Raw genomic sequence first — 17,609 nt, forward strand, 5'->3', positions numbered from 1 at the left:
ACCAACTGAAACACAGGAAATTCCACTTAATTGTAAGGACACACTTTAGTATGTGGGTGACTGAGTGCTGAAATAGGTTGTCCAGAGAGGTTGTGGAGTCACTGTCCTTGGGTGTATTCCAGACCTGAGTGGATGTAGTCTTTGACCATGTGTTCTGGCTGACTATGCTTGAGCAGAGGGTTGAGCCAGGTCCCTTCCAACCTGAACTACTCTGTGATTCTGTGAAAATACTGCAGCCATAGGGGAAATGCAATTACATTAGAAAACTTCCTAATAAGGTTTTGGAGTCCAAATTGCAATTGCTTTCTTAAAAGAAGGTTATTTGGGGTTTTATTTTCTCAAATCTCTCTGAAGACTGTTTTCCATCTCCGTACTCTGCCCTCTTTTAAAGGTTTGACCCTTCAGCTCTTAGAACTCGCAATCTGAGTCTGTATCTCCTCTTTCAGTGCATTATAAATAATATATATTTTACTATATACCAGAAAATAGGACTTGCAAATTTCTCTTGCAACCAAGAACATTATTAATAATGGGAACAGTAAACCTGAAAGGGTTACTGGAGCTAGAGTGTTTCAAAAGCCCCGGCAAAATAATAAAGAAATCAAAGCACAGGCCTATTGAGCACTTAGCAAATGTGTCAACTTACTAAATAATCTTCAGTATCAGATGTAGCTGATATGGGAAAAAATAGAAAGAAATTCTAATTCATAGGGAAGTGAGGCTGCTGGGATCCAAAACTCAGAAAGAGTCATCTGCAGGGGGCCGAAGGAGAACTAATCTTTTCATTACAGAATCTAGTGTCTATTCAGACAACTCAATCCAAGCAACATAGGAACAATACAGAAGAACTGAGGAGAAGTGAAGGTATATTTTAGTTTATTTTTAATTTTTTAGATGAATAATACATAATAACATTCTATAAAAATACTCATGAAGCAGCAGAGGGTACCAGGGTGCTGACCAGATCAATAACCATATATCCAGCTTCTTGGGCTGATTATCACATATACTAAGCACAGCCAGCTGTTGTTGATGGCACATGGATTAGCATGTGCTTGGCATAAGCTGAAGAGAAATATGATCAGAACAAATGTGGTCTCCAGCTTCTCTGGAGAATCTTGAGCACAAAATCATTCATTTCAGTGGAGATATGCCTGATACGGGGTCATAGCAGCCAAATATAGGGAGCAACCAGGCCATTTCAAAATGATACCTAGCATATGAATCAATAAGATCCTCTCCTTTTGTCATGTTTTGCACATCTAGCCTGGCAGGTGAACTACACTATTGTTTAAAACAACATCCAAAGGAAAACTACCTGAGTAATAGTGAGTAATAGTTAACATAAAAAAATCCACTCCCTGAAATGTTTGTACTTAAGAAATGAAAGATGACTTGTAGAAGGGGTTATTGAAAAGTGATATTATTTCTATTTTGTAGTAGAACCTGCATCATCCTAATGCATCATCCACAAGGGAATAAGAGCTGGTGTGAGTATGAATAGGAAATATTGTACAGTTACAGAAACACCTGTGCTAAATGTGCTTGTGCTGCTTCCCTAGGAAAATCTACATGCTCAGCAGTCCGGAACCTTTTCATATGTGTATTAAGCTGTAGTGTAAAAGCATATTGCAATAATGGAGGCTTTAAAAAACCCCTCATCAATGGCATAAATATAAAACCTTGCTTCTACTTCAGTTTTGTGGGTTTTTTTTTAATGCTGCCTGCAGTCATTAGCATATTTTATTTCTCATGTCATAAAAAGACCTCTATCTACATGAAGAGACATTTTCTTTCATCATAACAATCACAGCATCATGCCATGGTGAAAGGAAGGTGGTCTTTAACATTCACAAGGGCCTTATGTTCTCTTAATGTAAGCCAGTGTATCTGAACTAGTAAGCCAAAACGAGATGTTTTTAGCAACTGAGGATCTAGCTTTCTTATAGGGGTATTTGTTGAAAGCCAGTCCAAAACCTGTTGGAACAATGAGAATCTTGATCTTTCTTCTTTAGATAAAAGGGATGTTTGCTAGCTTCTGAAGAATTCCCTGCGAGAATGAGTAATACTGAAGAGCACTTACTGGAAGCCCCCAAGGGAAAAGACTTTTGTTTAGGGGTCTGACATCTTCCAGACCCTCATGCATCATTGTAGAAACACAGATATTTTTGTCTCAAGTGATGCCTAGCACTAGCAATTAGCTCAGCACATCCTCACACACACAAAAAGTAGGTTGCAGATTTCTCTAGCTGTACAGACACAGCCTAATTCGATGCAAAATTAGTGCAAGGCGGAGTGTCTTTTATGGGTCACTGTATGACCTAGACCATATTATAAATATCCCATTGGCTATAAGTGTAGTTGTATTTAGCATTAGGGGTTGCTATAGAGATAGTCATTATTAAAGGCAAGGCTTCAATTCCTAAAACTGCTGAGCCATATCTGTTCTGTCAAAGGACCCTCCTGAAATGTACAGAAAATGTAGAAGTAGACTTGCTGTCATAACTGTACTACTAATTAATTTAACAGACCACAGGCATCTACATTCCTTCCTTTGCCCTTCTTTCTCCTCCAAGATGCTGTACCTTGAGTGTTTTTATATACAGCCAGGACTTTTAAGCCCCTATTTTTTAATTTAATGAAAACATACATTATGAGAGAGCATTATCTGTATAGTCCTAACCACACAGTCAAAAAAATTTGAGAGCCAAAGGATCTTATCATTAAGGTCACTTCACTGGCAGAGAAGAATGTAATCTCTTATGATGGATACAGGGGTTTAAAAATGGAGGTGATACAGGATTTTATGCAAGGAAAAGGCAGGAAAATAGGATTTTCAAATGGCTCCATGCACGTCTACAATAGTTTTCAGTGTCATAGTGCATATGTCCGCTTTGGAGCAAGCGGTGATGCAGCTGTGGATTTGGTGGGGGCTCAGCCAGTACTGTTGGTGGCACCCATATCTAATCAAGAGGGAGATTCTCCTGTATGCACTGCAGACTGAAAAAAAGACAAAGAATATAAAGCTGTCCTTATTAAGCTGTCCTGTGTCCATGAAGTTTTCCCTCTTTCTCATAGAATCACAGAATCAGTAAGGTTGGAAGGGACCTCTGGAGATCATCTAGTCCAAACTCCCTGCTCAAGCAGGGTCACCTAGAGCATGGTAGACAGGGTTGCATCCAGGCAGGCCTTGAAGATCTCCAGAGAAGGAGACTCCACAGCCTCTCTGGACAACCTGTTCCAGTGCTCCGTCACTCTCACAGGGAAGAAATTCCCCCTCATGTTCAGGCGGAACTTCCTGTGCTTCAATTTCTGCCCATTGCCTCTTGTCCTGTCACATGGGACAACTGAAAAGAGTTTGTCCCCATCCCCTTGACACACTCCCTTCAGGTACTTATACACATTGATAAGATCCCCCCCTCAGTCTGCTCTTCCTCACATTGAAGAGGCCCAGCTCTCGCAGCCGTTCCTCATAGGGCAGATGATCCAGTCCTCTGATCATTCTCATAGCCCTAGGTTGAACTCTCTCCAGCGGCTCCATGTCTCTCTTGTCCTGGGAAGCCCAGAACTGGACACAGTACTTGACATGAAGCCTCTCCAGGGCTGACGAGAGGGGCAGAATCACCTCCCTCGGCCTGCTGGCAATACAATGCACCCATTGGCCTTCCTGGCCACAAGGGCACCTTGTTGGCTCACGGTCAACTTGTCATCCACCAGCACTCCCAGGACCTTCTCTGCAGGGCTGCTCTCCAGAAGGTCAGCCCCCAGCCTGTACTGATGCCTAGGGTTTTTTCTCTCTAGGTGAGGACTCTGCACTTGCGCTTGTGGAACCTTAGGAGATTTCTCTCCGCCCAGCTCTCCAGCCTGTTCAGGTCTCTCTGAATGGCAGCACAGCCCTCTGGTGTATCAGCCACTCCTCCCAGCTTGGTAGCATCAGCAAACTTGGTAAGGAGGCACTCTGTTCCCTCATCCAGGTCATTGATGAAGACGTTGAACAGGACTGGACCCAGTACTGAGCTCTGGGCATCTCCACTTGCCACAGACCTCCAGCTGCACTCCACGCCACTGATGACGACCCTGTGAGCTCTGCCTTTCAGCCAGTTCTCAATCCACCTCACTGTCCACTCATTTAACCCATACTTCCGGAGCTTCTCTAGGAGGATGTTAGCAGAGACAGGGTCAAAAGCCTTGCAGAAGCCAAGGTACACAACGTCCACTGCTCTCCCCTCATCTACCCAGCCAGTCATTCCATCAGAGAAGGCTCTCGCACTGGTGAAGGAGGATTTCCCCTTGGGGAATCCATGCTGACTACTCCTGATCACCTTCTTTTCCTCCGTATGCTTGGAGATGACATCCAGAAGGAGCTCTTCCATCCCCTTTCCAGGGATGGAGGTGAGGCTGACTGGCCTGTAGTTGCCTGAGTCCTCCTTCTAGCCCTTTTTGAAGACTAGACTGACATTGGCTTTCTTCCAGTTCTCAGGCACCTCTCCAGTTCTCCATGACTTTCAAAGAGGATGGAGAGAGGCCTGGCAACAACATCCGCCAGCTCCCTCAGTGCCCATGGGTGCATCCCATCCAGGCCTATGGATTTGTGGAAGTCAAGCTTGTCCAGAAGGTCTCTGATCCTATCCTCCTCAACCAAAGGAAAGTCTCCCATTCTTCAGACTTTCTCTCTCATCTACAGGCTCTGGGGTTCTTGTTAGCTGCCCTTAGCAGTGAAGACTGAAGCAAAGAAGGCATTCAGTAATTCTGCCTTCTCTGTATCCTTTGTCACCCGGGCCCCTACCCTATTCGGTAGTGGGCCCATGTTTTCCCCAGTCCTCCTCTTCCTACTGATATATCAATATATTTGACGAAGCCCTTCCTGTTGTCCTTAACATTCCTTGCCAGTCTCAATTCCAGCTGAGCCTTAGCCTTCCTCACCACATCTCTACATACTCTGACTGCATTCCTATAATTCTTCCAAGTAGCCTGTCCCCTCTTCCATATTCTGTGTATTTTCTTCTTTTATCTGAGTTTGGCCAGGAGCTCCTTGCTCATCCATGCAGGTCTCCTCCCCCCTTTGCTGGACTTCTTCTAAGGATGTATCACTCTTGAGCTTGGAGGAAGGGATGTTTGAACACTAGCCAGTTCTCCTGGACCACCCTTCCTTCTAGGCCTTTAACCCATGAGGTTCCTCCAAATAGGTCTCTGAAGAGCCCAAAGTGAAGCCCTACTGAAGTCCAGGGTTGCAATCCTGCTTATTACCTTTCTTCTTTCCTGCAGGATCCTGAACTCCACCATCTCATGGTCACTGCAGCCAAGGCTGCCCCCAACCTTCACATCTCTAACCAGTTCCTCGCTGTTAATTAGGACAAGCTCCAGCAGGACACCCTTCCTCATAGGCTCCTCCACCATTTGTGACAAGAAGTTGTCATCAATGCATTGCAGGAGCCTCCTGGACTGTTTGTGCCTTGTTGTGTAGTCCCTCCAGTAGACATCAGGGTGGTTGAAGTCCCCCCCATGAGAACCAGGGCCTGTGATTGTGAGGTTACTTCCAGCTGCCTGTAGAAGGCCTCATCAACTTTGTCTTCCTGGTCAGGTGGCCTGTAGTAGACACCCACAGCAGTGTCCCCCATGTTAGCCTGCCCTTTGATCTTCACCCGTAAGCTCTTGACTGCCTCCTCCTCCACCCCTATGTAGAGCTCATGATGTACCAGCTGCTCTCTCACATAAAGAGCAACTCCACCACCTTGCCTTCCTGGCCTGTCTTTCCTGAAAAGCACATAGCCATCCATGACAACCTTCCAGTCATGCGAGCTATCCCACCATGTCTCTGTGACTGCAATGAGATCATGGCCCTGTGTCCACACACAGATCTCCAGTTCCTCCTGTTGATTCTGCATGCTGTGTGCATTTGTGCACAGGCACTTCAGAGAGGTAGTCATGCCTGCAGGTTTCCCAGGAAGGGAAACCATAGCCATGTCCCACATGCACATCACTGGGTGCATGCACCCGTTAGAGGCCTCCCAAAACCTGAGTTGTCTCTATGGCTCTCCCCTTCCTACCTAGTTTAAAGCCCTCTTTACTAGGCTGGCCAACCTGTTGACAAAATCACAGGTGCCCTGCTTGGTGAGGTGAATCCCATCTCTCCCCACCAATAGCTGATCTTCAAACAATGTCCCATGATCAGAAAACTAAAACCCTATTGCCAACACCAGCGTTGCAGGCAGATGATAATTTGGAAAATTTGTCTACTCCTCCTCCCATCCCTCCCCCTAATTGGCAGGACTGATGAGAAGATCACCTGGGCTCCCAGACTCTTGACCACTATGCCCAAAGCCTGGAAGTCGTGCTTCATTGTTTCCTGTTTGCTCTCTGATCATTAGCACCCACATGAAAGAGCAGCAGAGGGTAGTAGTCTGACGAGCAGACAAGCCTCGGCAGCCTTTCAATCACATCTCATATCCTCACCCTCGGCAGGCAGCAAACCTCTCTAGAGGAGGGGTCAGGTCGGCAGATAGGCGCCTCCATCCCCCGCAGCATGGAGTCACCCACTACAACCACTCGTCGCCTCTTCTGAGTGGCCATGCAAGGCACAGGGTCTGATGGCCCCGCTGCTTCCCTTGAGGACAGGTCCAGGTCCTCCTCATCCTGGAGGGTAATAAATTGGTTCTTTAACTGTACTGTGCTGTACTATTTCACTCTGCACAGAGCCTTGCAGCAACTCCCCTGCTGCAGGGGATTGGGACTCCAGGAGCAATACGGTCTCTGAGAACACCTTGTCTACCTCCTGCTCACTTAGATGCTTCACCATCTACTGACTTCGTCCCGCAACTCCTTGACTTGATGACACAAATCACCAACAACAGCACACCTCTTGCAGGAGGGTGGACCATCAGTCCAGGCCTTCTGGAGAGGTTCCAAGCACTCCCTGTAGCCTCGGACCTGTAGGGCAGCATCTGCTGCAAGAGGCTCTCTCTGGGTTGAAGCTTCCAACGCAGCTGATGCAGCAGTTCCCACAGCCACTGGCAAATATGCTTTACGGCGAGTTATAACCATGTTTGTGAAAGTGGGCACTACTAGGATTGGGAAAAAAAAGAAAGATGTCCTCTTACACCTAACTGCGCTCCTCCTGCGCAAACTGCTGCCTCTGTTTGCTGCACTCTGGGAGCTGTGCTCCAGGCCTTGCTCTTATATAAACCTCTCCCTACTATTGACTCACAGGGTACTTGATCTACCCTAAACAAGGGCTGCCTACATCAAAAGCCCCAACTCCCTCTATTCAGGGACAACCTAGACAGTTCTTTAGCAGCAGCTACACCCAGCTAGAGTGGGTAGTAATGCTGGAGCTTCTTCCAGGAGAGCTTAAGGCTTCCTGCAGTTCCCTTGCCCAGCTCCCCTTGCCTCTTAGCAGAGTCACTCTCTAGTCCCCTCGTTCCACAAGGGTCAGCAGATCACAATGTCCCACAAGTGCCCCAGAAGTTCAAGGCAGAGCCGAAACAATGCTGCGCAAACTGCTGCAGTTCACTATGAGTTGGGGCAGGTCACTTATTCTCTATGTATATAACTCAGTTTCTCGAATCTGAATGTCACTGTTATACCCCCAGGAGACATTGTGTCAAATATCGAAAGCTGCACAGATGTTCTGAAGTTACCCTGTAGATCATGGACATTGACAATTCTACCATGCTAACTCTGAAAATTTGTCATTGGACCCTCAGGGTGACAACTGTAGCAACACTTTCGTTCATTTTAGAAAAGATATTAAAACACAAATAATCTGAGTTCTACCACATCCCTCTCTCAGTAGCCAATGATGACTACTTCTATTTTTTGAGACTGTGGACAAAAAGGGAGTAACAGAATGAAAAAACTTTAAATAGCTGTCTGTATCAATATTAGATGCTGTTAGAAAGCATGCTGAAAAACATCACCATTCCTGAAAAAATAAAAAAGCTGAAAATGGGTCATCACATTAGACAATCTGAATAGTAAGTCAAATGTTTATCTAGCATCAACTTTATGAAGTTTCTTGCTATCCAAAAGGATATCACTTTCCATGAGGATTCAGGACAGAACTGCAATTTAGATTTTCACTTTGCAACTAGGATAAACCAAGGGAACACTTGACTGGTTCATCTGCTATCACAGCAGTCTGGCCTGCCCTTACAGAAAATATATGCTGTAAAAGCACCTCTTTTTCTTCCTTCTCTTTCAAAGTATAAGTCAAATATGCAGCTTGTTACAAGGGATGGAGGGACAACATATTGCTGAGATAACAGGAAAACTATAATGGCTTTCCACTTACAGGAAACTATGATGAGGACAACACAGTTTATTTGACAGTTTTTCCACCTTCACATCTATTAGAAGAAAATTGTGGGAGGCAGAATGTGAACTGTAGGCACAAATAACCAATCCATAACTCGTTGAGCAAGTAAAGGCAGACAAGCTTTTTTTGTGGAAGGTTTAAAAGACAATAAACTACATCTCATATTGCTCTATGACCTCTTTACTTTGATACATTGGAGAGTAGACTTGGGAGGAGGCTTGCGGAAAAGGCAACGGGAAGACAATTTCTGATCCCATCATTTGTGAGATTTTTTACCTTGTTTTAACTTCCAGGTCAAAGTCTGTGCCATAAGTTTGTTTTACATGTGCTTGTGTTCCTGTGTATATATGCTTTAGGTTTCTAAGGCTCCACCAAACTTGACTCCCCAAACTTTCCCATGCCCTGTGCCCAGATGTGTTCTATTATCACTTTGCTTCCTGTATTTTCTGTATGGAGTACTAACCTCTGGCTTAGATGCACATCACTGATGAGAATTAAAATATACACAATCCTGCAGCAATCTGGGGGCTGGAGCAGAGATATATCAGGTGAAGTTCTCCTTTCCTGCCCAGAAAGTAGAGTTCTGACAATGAAGGCTCTGACCATATATTTGATCTGCAGGGACCTACTATAGTTCCACTTTTAGAAATGTCAGCCTATTAAAATATGCAACAGACATTCAGGAGAAGTTCATTTCAATTTGCAAGATAATAAAATCTGAGAAGTTAAGGACAAACTTTTCTAAAAGAAGAATGTGCAGTAGGGATCTTGAGAGCCTAAAGAAAGCAGACTGACTTTGAAAACACGCTGTCATTGCAGCTGCTGCATATTGAATTTATACCTGTGATGAAGATGTGGCTTTGCATACCAAATCTTTGACACATTTTTGGTCCTAATTAGACCTCAGAATAATCCAAGGTTTTCCCTTGAGAATTTAGGAGCTACATCCTCTTTCTGCTGGAGTGGCAGACTCAGCCAAATCTGTGAGAAAGTTCTTCATCCCAACAGTACTCCTTTGAGATTCAAGACAGGCATCCCATCTGTAAAGAATCCTTGTGGCAGATACCATGGTGAGGAACACGCTCACAATGACAAAAATACAAAAATACAGATTTAAAATGTTGTTACTCATGTCAAATAATAGCTATTCTGGAGAAGGAAACCAAATGATAGAAATATTTTCCATTTAGCCCTAGAAGAAGATCATAGGGCTAATATTCTCCTTTTCATTATTAAAAAAAGTAACATGAGAAGGATTGGAAGAGATATTTGGTATCTTTGCTATAGTTTGACCTGACTTACTGATGCTGAAAATCTCTTGGCAAAATTTTATGGCTGACAACAGATAAGAGATTAAACAAGATAACCATAATGAACCCTTTTGGTGCTCAGCTATACTATCTTATTTTAAAAATGTATACAATGCTGTTGATTTCAGCAGCCAGCGCACGAATATGATACACATGCAAAAATTCTTTGCTACATTATAGTCTGCATTCAAACACACTGTTGAAGTCAGGTTCAATTATTTCCAGCTCCAAAATCCCGTATGGTTTCAAATTCAAACTAAAATAATTCATAGCAGAATAATAATATGAAAGATGGGAAGCAAAGACATTTCAAAGTGCAGCTGTCACATACACATATCATAGTCATTGGTATTGGCTTGATAGACCTTTCTGAATACACTACAGTTAGGAGGAAAAAAAAAAAAAAGGTAATACTTTTGTAAACCCTTAGGAGAAGAGCCAAAGTTATGATATCTTACAGCAAGAACAGAATCATGTAGCTGAGGTAGAAATATTGTTCTGCAGCTGTTTGGTTATGGATAGCATCTCTGCTATGCACAAGGACATTTCTTGTCCTTGATATATTTTTTTTTGCAAGCTACAGTTAGATTAATTTCAGTTTACAAACATGGTATGTGTTATTATAATGAATACCACAATCATGCTGAAGATAACATTTTATTGCAGCAGATATTCTGTTCTGAACAGTGAGCAGTTCTTACATCATGACTAACTCTCCAGACTTTTAGAAATACAGTCTCTATAAGCAATAATTGTCTTCCTCATTCTTTATTATCCCAGTTTCTATTATTATCTCTATCCCTATTACTCTGTTATCCATCTGTCTGTTTTTGAAATGTAAGTTTTAAACCCATTCACACTCCCACAGATGAGAGCTGAAGCAGTGGAATGTCAAGGGAACTGCTGCCCTCACCATATCAGATCAAATATGATATTGAGAACCCCCACTCTCTTAGGAGCTGGTATTCTCCCTTATGGTATAACATTTTTGAGACAGTACACCATACAAATATACAATTTTGTTTCATATTCTTATACCAGTTATTATTAAAATCCACAAGTTCTCAAAACAAGACAAAACAAGGAAATCTCATCCTTAGGAAGGCATACTCTTTCAGAGCAAAGCTCTTTCTGAGCTCAGTGTGGCAAGATCAGAGTTTAAACAGCAGACTATTAGGACACTAGATTTAAAGGTACTTAGGCAAGTGAAAAATGCAAAGGGGCACGTAATTTCTACTGAAAGTCCACGGACCTAATTTTATTAGTCATTGAATAGGCATTGAGTATTTATGTTTGGCCAAAGAGTATAAGAATAAATAGATCAAATACAAGCAACACAGATGGATTTCTTTGTTATTCTTTTTTCTTTCTTGAGACTCCTAAGAAAGACATGTTAATTTTTGGCCATCTCTTTTGTAACAATATATTTTCCCAAGTTCACAGCAATAGCCCCTTGTGTTTTAGGAAAGCTGTTTTCTTTAGGATCCAACATACAGTAAGTGTCTTTAAAATGCAAATATTTCTGAAATCTTATACACTAAAATTCTGATAAACGTGAACTGAATTTTGAGTCTATTTTCTAAGCAGATTTTGTTTGATAATCCAAAATTATGACATAAACAAGCATTCACTTAGCACAATTTTACACAGCAGAACTATCCTAGTTCAACATTGGGCTCATTTAAAACATCTATTTCTGTGAAAGTATTCGCTGCCTGTTTGAAAGTATGGCTCAGAGACTTACCAACAGAGGGCAAGAAAATCTTATTATATGCTCTCTGCCAACCTAAGACATTACTATTTCCTCAAGGCATATATCAGTATCATGAGGTCAACATCACCTTTCATTTCCTGTGCATTGGTCCAGTCATTCAGACTAATGAACTTGTCTTGCTGAGTATTATGATGCTTTTGCTTGTGGAAAATAATCTAGTTATTAATTGCACATATGCTGAGTGATATTATGTTAAAACATTGCATGCACAAATATGTTCAATTATATTAAATGAATCTATTTTATGTAATACTGATTCTCCAGGGCTTGTCATCTTTAATTATACAAAGTTTAGCGCAGGGTAGCAGATGCCACTGTCTTTTTTTTTTAAAATCAGATCATAAATTAAAAATTTCAGGGACACTATTAATTTCATAGGAAATATTTATTTTAATGAAATAAATAAAAAAAATAAATAAAAGACAAATTTGAGGGGTTTAAAGGTGTCATTTGAGTTGCACCAAATTTGGCATTTTTTTCAGACTGCAGCATGGAAGAAATGCTTCTAGTTTTGTTTATGAGTATTCCAAAAATTATTCACAATGGATCATGTATGTGCTTCCTTTTTCCTCCTCCCTCTCTAATGTTATCTTACTTGCTTCTTCTTTTTGCTTTGCATGGAGCTTTTCGATATCACAGTTTGCATTCATGCACCTTCTTTTGCCCCAGATCTGACTACTTATTAACATCAACTGTGGGACTGTAGACTCAGTAGAGCACCTTCTTTGTAAGGTGACAAACATTTTCTTCTCCATCTTCCCTGCAGCCTTTACGCCCAATACATTTATGCAATCCTGGCTGCTCACATTGTGCTAGTAGTCATACCAACACCATATGCACAATTGAGGCCAGAAGAGTTTTCATTCAGGAATGCAGAGTCTTGGTTGTGATATATGAAAAATAGTGTGCTAGTGCTTACAGCCTAGTTGAATAGTGATCTGTTATTCCTTTAGGGCTTAATCTTACAAGATATTTAATATTCCTGCCTTATCAATTGCTAAATACGTCACAGCAACACGATTCAACTTTGTTTTCATATCTACAAGAAACTGTTATCACTACCCAGTCTGATGTACTTGTAATCCATGTCACAGCTGTGGAATATTTACCTCTGATATTCCTTCTGAATCACAGATAGGTAGGTAATACTGAAGCTTGTATTCAAGTCCAGTTAAAGGAAAACTTGAAATGAATCTGTTTATACCTATACTCCCACCTGATACTGGAAAAAAAAAAAAACATTTGTGAATAATATGCTTGTATGGAAGCAAGAGGTTTTTTTCTGGAAAATACTAACTCTTTTGAGTAAGTATGCATTTTACCCAATACAGAGCATGGTGAAGATTCGTGGCCTTCCCCAGCCTGCATAATTAGATATAACCTCAGTTTGAAAGAGACAGTGCTTTTAATGCTCTTAACCTTGTCTGTGTTGTCTGGAGACTTGTGGTTAAGCTGCTGTTAGAACACATTCTGATTTTTATCTTGTATTAGTGATAAGAGTATAGTGACTTTAATGATATATATTATTCTGTCAGGGGTGCAGTTTCTCAAAACACTCCTGACCCTTGTCTGCTAGCTGATGGCTAAAAATTTCAGCATTAGGTAGTGGGCTGTATGTGCCTGACCAATAAAGCCCTACAATGGAAGAAGGCTCAGAGGAGATGGGCAAGGGCCATGTGCTCACAAAGCCTGGGGAATAATTTAGGTTGTGACTGACAACAGCTGTTGCAATGAAAGCTAAATTTATCTTAACACAAAGGAGATCAGAGAGTGGCTTTTGTTTTAGATAAGGAGATACGTCATTTGAATGGATCAAGTGGTGGTGTAAATGTTTCTCCCTGAGTTCATTAAAAGAGTGTGAAGGTCTCACTGAATTAACAAGGCCAGGATGGTGGGGAGAGCATAGATGTGGCTCAACCCAGTTGAGAATGTAAATATTGAAGAACTAGTAAAAGAATATTGAAGACAGCAATGAGCTTAAGCTGGTTTCAATACACATATTTCTTACTAGTAAGAGAGCACACTCAGCATTGTGACAGTGAGCGTCTTCTAGAGACTGGTGATGGGAATCATATTTGTATTGTGATTGAACTGTATATTACAATTGCTTACCTTTGTATTGTGATTTCAGTAAATTGCTGTATCACTCTGCTAAATCAAAAATTGTAACATCAAATATCTTCAAATAAGTAAATTTTGATGTTAAATATTACATTCTTCATCTGTGGAATACCTAAGAGAATCTGACCAGAGAATATTGGACTATGACACCATATGGGACTAAGATAGGTCTCAAAAGAAGCACTCCTCAGCCCCAGCAGTAAAATCTTTTCTTTCCACCACTAATTCTGTCTAAAGAGGTTTTGTGTGTCCGGAAGTGGCTACTTAGGCTAGCATAGCAACACACTGCTGTTTCATCTTTCGATCATTTATGTCTTTGCTGGGCAGAAGTCCGCATTAAGATACAATTTTTCATTATACTCCACTTGGCCAAGGGTTCTAGCACCTCTGGGGCTTCAAAGTTCCAAGGCAGAAAGCCAAGGATTCTCTGCAAGACTGGGAGACCACTGGAGATAACAGAAAAGAAATGCAAGTAAGACTTTCTATAGTCCACAGAGGGTTAAAAGTAGATGAAGAAATAAAAAAATAAAGACCTACTTCCCTCTCTCCACAAAAGTTAAGCAATGACCTAGTGATTAATAAAAGCCTAAGTCACAGGAGGTGAAAAACAGAGTGTTCTTACTGTTCCAGCGGAAATGCTCCATTTCACAACTGAAATACTGCAGATAGGGAAGATGGCAATAGTAGATTTGGAATTCAGCAGTTACCAAGGGTAGACTGATCTTATTCCATAAGTGACAGTGAAAAAAATGCTTTTTTTGACAGCACTGGTGCCTACTAGGGATTTATAAACTATAATACATCCTTGCCAGATAGTTTCTTCCCCAAACTTCACCAAAACGAGTGAGGTAATAAAGTATGAGGAAATTTCATGCATGAGGATCCTGGCTACTGAGAAAAAACGTGGGAAATAAACTAGATCTCCTAGGAAATTTTTTCACCCATTTTCTAATATTTTTATTTCAGTTTCCCCAATTCTATCACTTACCAGGGAAATATTTTTCAGAAAGAAGAGGTCATTTTTTGTTTCCCTCGTTAACAACATGCACAGGGGTGAACTGGCTAAAATAATTTCAAAATTAGCCTTGGCAGAAGGGCAAATGAGGGTGCTGGAATTGATTGGAGATGCTTCTCCATGACAAAATGAGGTCTTATGTCTTCACCTGGCTCAGCCATCCCTGTTCCAGAGTCCACTAGGCAACAGCAACTTCAGGGCTCTTTTGTGTTTCTGTATGATAAATAATGTTAACAAATCCCAGGTCTGGAACATGCCAAGATAAAACATATTGCCTTTATTTTCCCTCGTACTTTGTACCTAGTACATGTCAGTTGGTTCAGAGGTGCTAGATGATGAATTATAAAAGGTAAGAGAAAGAACATGCATTCTTCTCATAAATTTCTGTGGTGTGGAGTGGCTATACACCTTCCTGAGGATCTCATGTCTAGGGGGATGAACTAGTGCAGCAGCTCTCCGCAATGTCTAGCTTTCTCCTGTGGGTCTGTTTGAAGGATATCTTATTACCTGTAAGACCACGAACTACTTTTTTTTTTTTTTTTTTTTTTTTTTTTTGTGTGTGTGTGTGTGTGTGTGAAGGAATTTCCAAAGGGCAAGTACCAAATAGGTACTATGGGCTGCTGTAAGGCTATTTGTCCTTTTAATTATGCCAGGTCATGCTACCACAAGACTGTCATCCTCCCTAACTGCCTACAACCACTGAAAAAATAGGGATTCCTCATTTTCCACATTTAATGCAAACTAGGCTCTATCTTTTGCAGAATTCTTCCACAGCCCTGAGTTTCAAGATAAAAAGCCAACAGTGTACAGCCAGAGGTCAAGCCTCTGACTTTCTGTGCTGTAAATTAGTATATTTATCTTTCTCACTCAGGAAGGCAGCAAGCAGAAATATACGTTTAAGTAAAGAGACTAGCATGCTCTGTTCCTTAGGAACAATAGCTAGGGACAGGGAAGACAGCCGCTGGAGGAGACCACTGACCTAGATTAGTTGTAATGATTAATGGTAATATCTTCTTTTCCTCCCAAAACTTTACAAGCACCAGTCTGAGCTCAAAGCTCACTCACTAAGCTATTAAAAATAGCAAAGGCCAATTATCCCAAGACCTCCACTGTTCCATGGTTAAGGCATTTTGATGAGAGTGGGTTGTAGCCTTAAGCAATAAAATTCTTGATCTGTGAGTAGCTACCTAAGTCTTCAGAAGCAAGATTTTTATGTAAGATTTTCATGAAGGTAAACAAGTATGTGGAGTCTTGGACTGCTATTGTTAAAGCATTAATGAGCCCCAGCATTCATTTAAGAGAGAAAAAGAAAGATAATTAAGCTGTTACCAGCCCTGTTTTTTACCGTGTTGGAGGACACTGTACTCCTGATCCAGTTCTTTAATCTGAAAAGGGAGTTTTCTGTAATGTAGTTGCTGACTGATACAACTCTCTTCATCTCAGAGTCATGCTTTTCCATTAACCACAGAACAAAATCAAGCTAGTAATCAGGAACAGTGGGAGAATTGAACTGGATCTTCTGAAGAAGCAGAGAAAGGGGGCATCTTGGTGGGTGTGATGAAGGTCCTGAGAGAAGGCATATCATTTCAGGTGGTGATTTGGGGGCTGGCACTTCATGTTGAAGAGTTGATGTGAATCCGATATGGAGGATAGGAATTCAGTGTGCCTTGGCTGGCATCCATGAAGATAACTGTGGGTACAGAATTTCAAAGTGAATGCAAGACTTTTTTAATTATTATTTTCTTAATATCCTTAAACTTAGTGTAACTGAAGCAATGCATGAGAGAGAAGGATGGACAGAGAGAGAATTAATTTACAGTCTGGGTGTGATTTTACCAGTTTGCATCAGATTGTAGCAGTTTATTCTAGGTTTATTCTTTTTATGTGTGAGCATAGCACAGATTTCCCTCTGCAAAGGAACAGTTCTTTAGTGGATCATTCCTGAAAAGAAAAAGCAAGAAAAATGCATTAAAACAGCACAATATACAACAACAACCATGACTAGTTCCCACACTTTAAAACATTATGGAGACAGTTTACTTTAGGAGAATACACAAAGCCTTCGTGCTCATACAAGAAACTGTACCAAGCTTTGCTGACCTTGTGCTCAATACAGCCTTGGGCATTGTCATAATTAAGTAGGAAGCTGAATTTATGCTTTGTGGAACAATGCAGGAAATAACAAAAATCAAAACACAAGCTCTGAACTTCTCTGCAGAAACAGCACCAATATTGCTTTAACTAAATTCTACCTACTGCACATGGGCATTCTTCAGGGAGTATATGTATGAAGTTTAATTGTTTTCCTTTGAGATCATTCATTAATAAGTACTGATTAGTAGGCTAGCTGAAGCCCAGGTATTTCTTTCAGGTTTTTGTCCTCTTTACATATGTGCAGTTGTCCACAATATTCTTTTCCTCTGGTGCTTTGTGGCAATGAATCAGTCTTCTGTCTGCAAGAAAACTCTCCTTGTGTTAGATGAATTTTGTCTGCATCACAGTGCAAACAGAAGCCAGTCGTATGTCTGCATGACGTTGGATGATTCCTCAGTGTGCCAATAGGGCCATTTCAGCCAGAAATCACACATTAGAATTAACCACAAAGACACACTAAGCATGTGAAAATACTTTGACTTTATAAAGTCCAGTCATACTTCCATACCTCTGTGTTCCCTAGGAAGAGTTCCAGGCTATGAATGCTTCCAGACTCAACATCATCCTTCTGTCTCTAGCTGTGGATTTGTGTAGTGCAATGCATAGCCCACTTGGTCAATGTCAAGTTCGGAGGAATCACAATACAGGAAGCCTGGAGTGAATTGCAGATCTGGTCCCCCATTTTGTATTTGAAGCTTTCAAGAAAAGTAGAAGAGAAAAAAAGGAGTGTGAGGGGAAATGGGAGCTAGGGAAAGTATGAAAGAAATGTGTGCATGGAAAGGAAACCAAAACAAAGGAAAAGACTCCAACCGTGCAAAGAGGAAGGGCAAGGAAAAGAAAAGCCTGTAGTGAGAGGAACCAATGATAGAAAGAGATCCAGCTGTTCTGAAGGGATGATGAGAGTAGACAAACAAACTGGGG

At 41.4% G+C, this 17,609-nt stretch overlaps 1 protein-coding gene across 1 annotated transcript in view; it reads right to left on the reverse strand.

Moving 5' to 3' along the window:
• Window positions 1-15,900, reverse strand: part of C9orf72 (C9orf72-SMCR8 complex subunit) — a 73,925-nt gene extending 58,025 nt beyond the window's left edge. The window contains exon 1 of the mRNA XM_062599382.1: window positions 15,880-15,900. The gene's annotated coding sequence lies outside the window, so the exon portion shown is untranslated. The remainder of the gene's footprint in view (window positions 1-15,879) is intronic.
• Window positions 15,901-17,609: the final 1,709 nt, after the last annotated feature.

The sequence above is a fragment of the Rhea pennata genome, chromosome Z (assembly GCF_028389875.1).
Source record: "Rhea pennata isolate bPtePen1 chromosome Z, bPtePen1.pri, whole genome shotgun sequence".
NCBI lineage: Eukaryota > Metazoa > Chordata > Aves > Rheiformes > Rheidae > Rhea > Rhea pennata.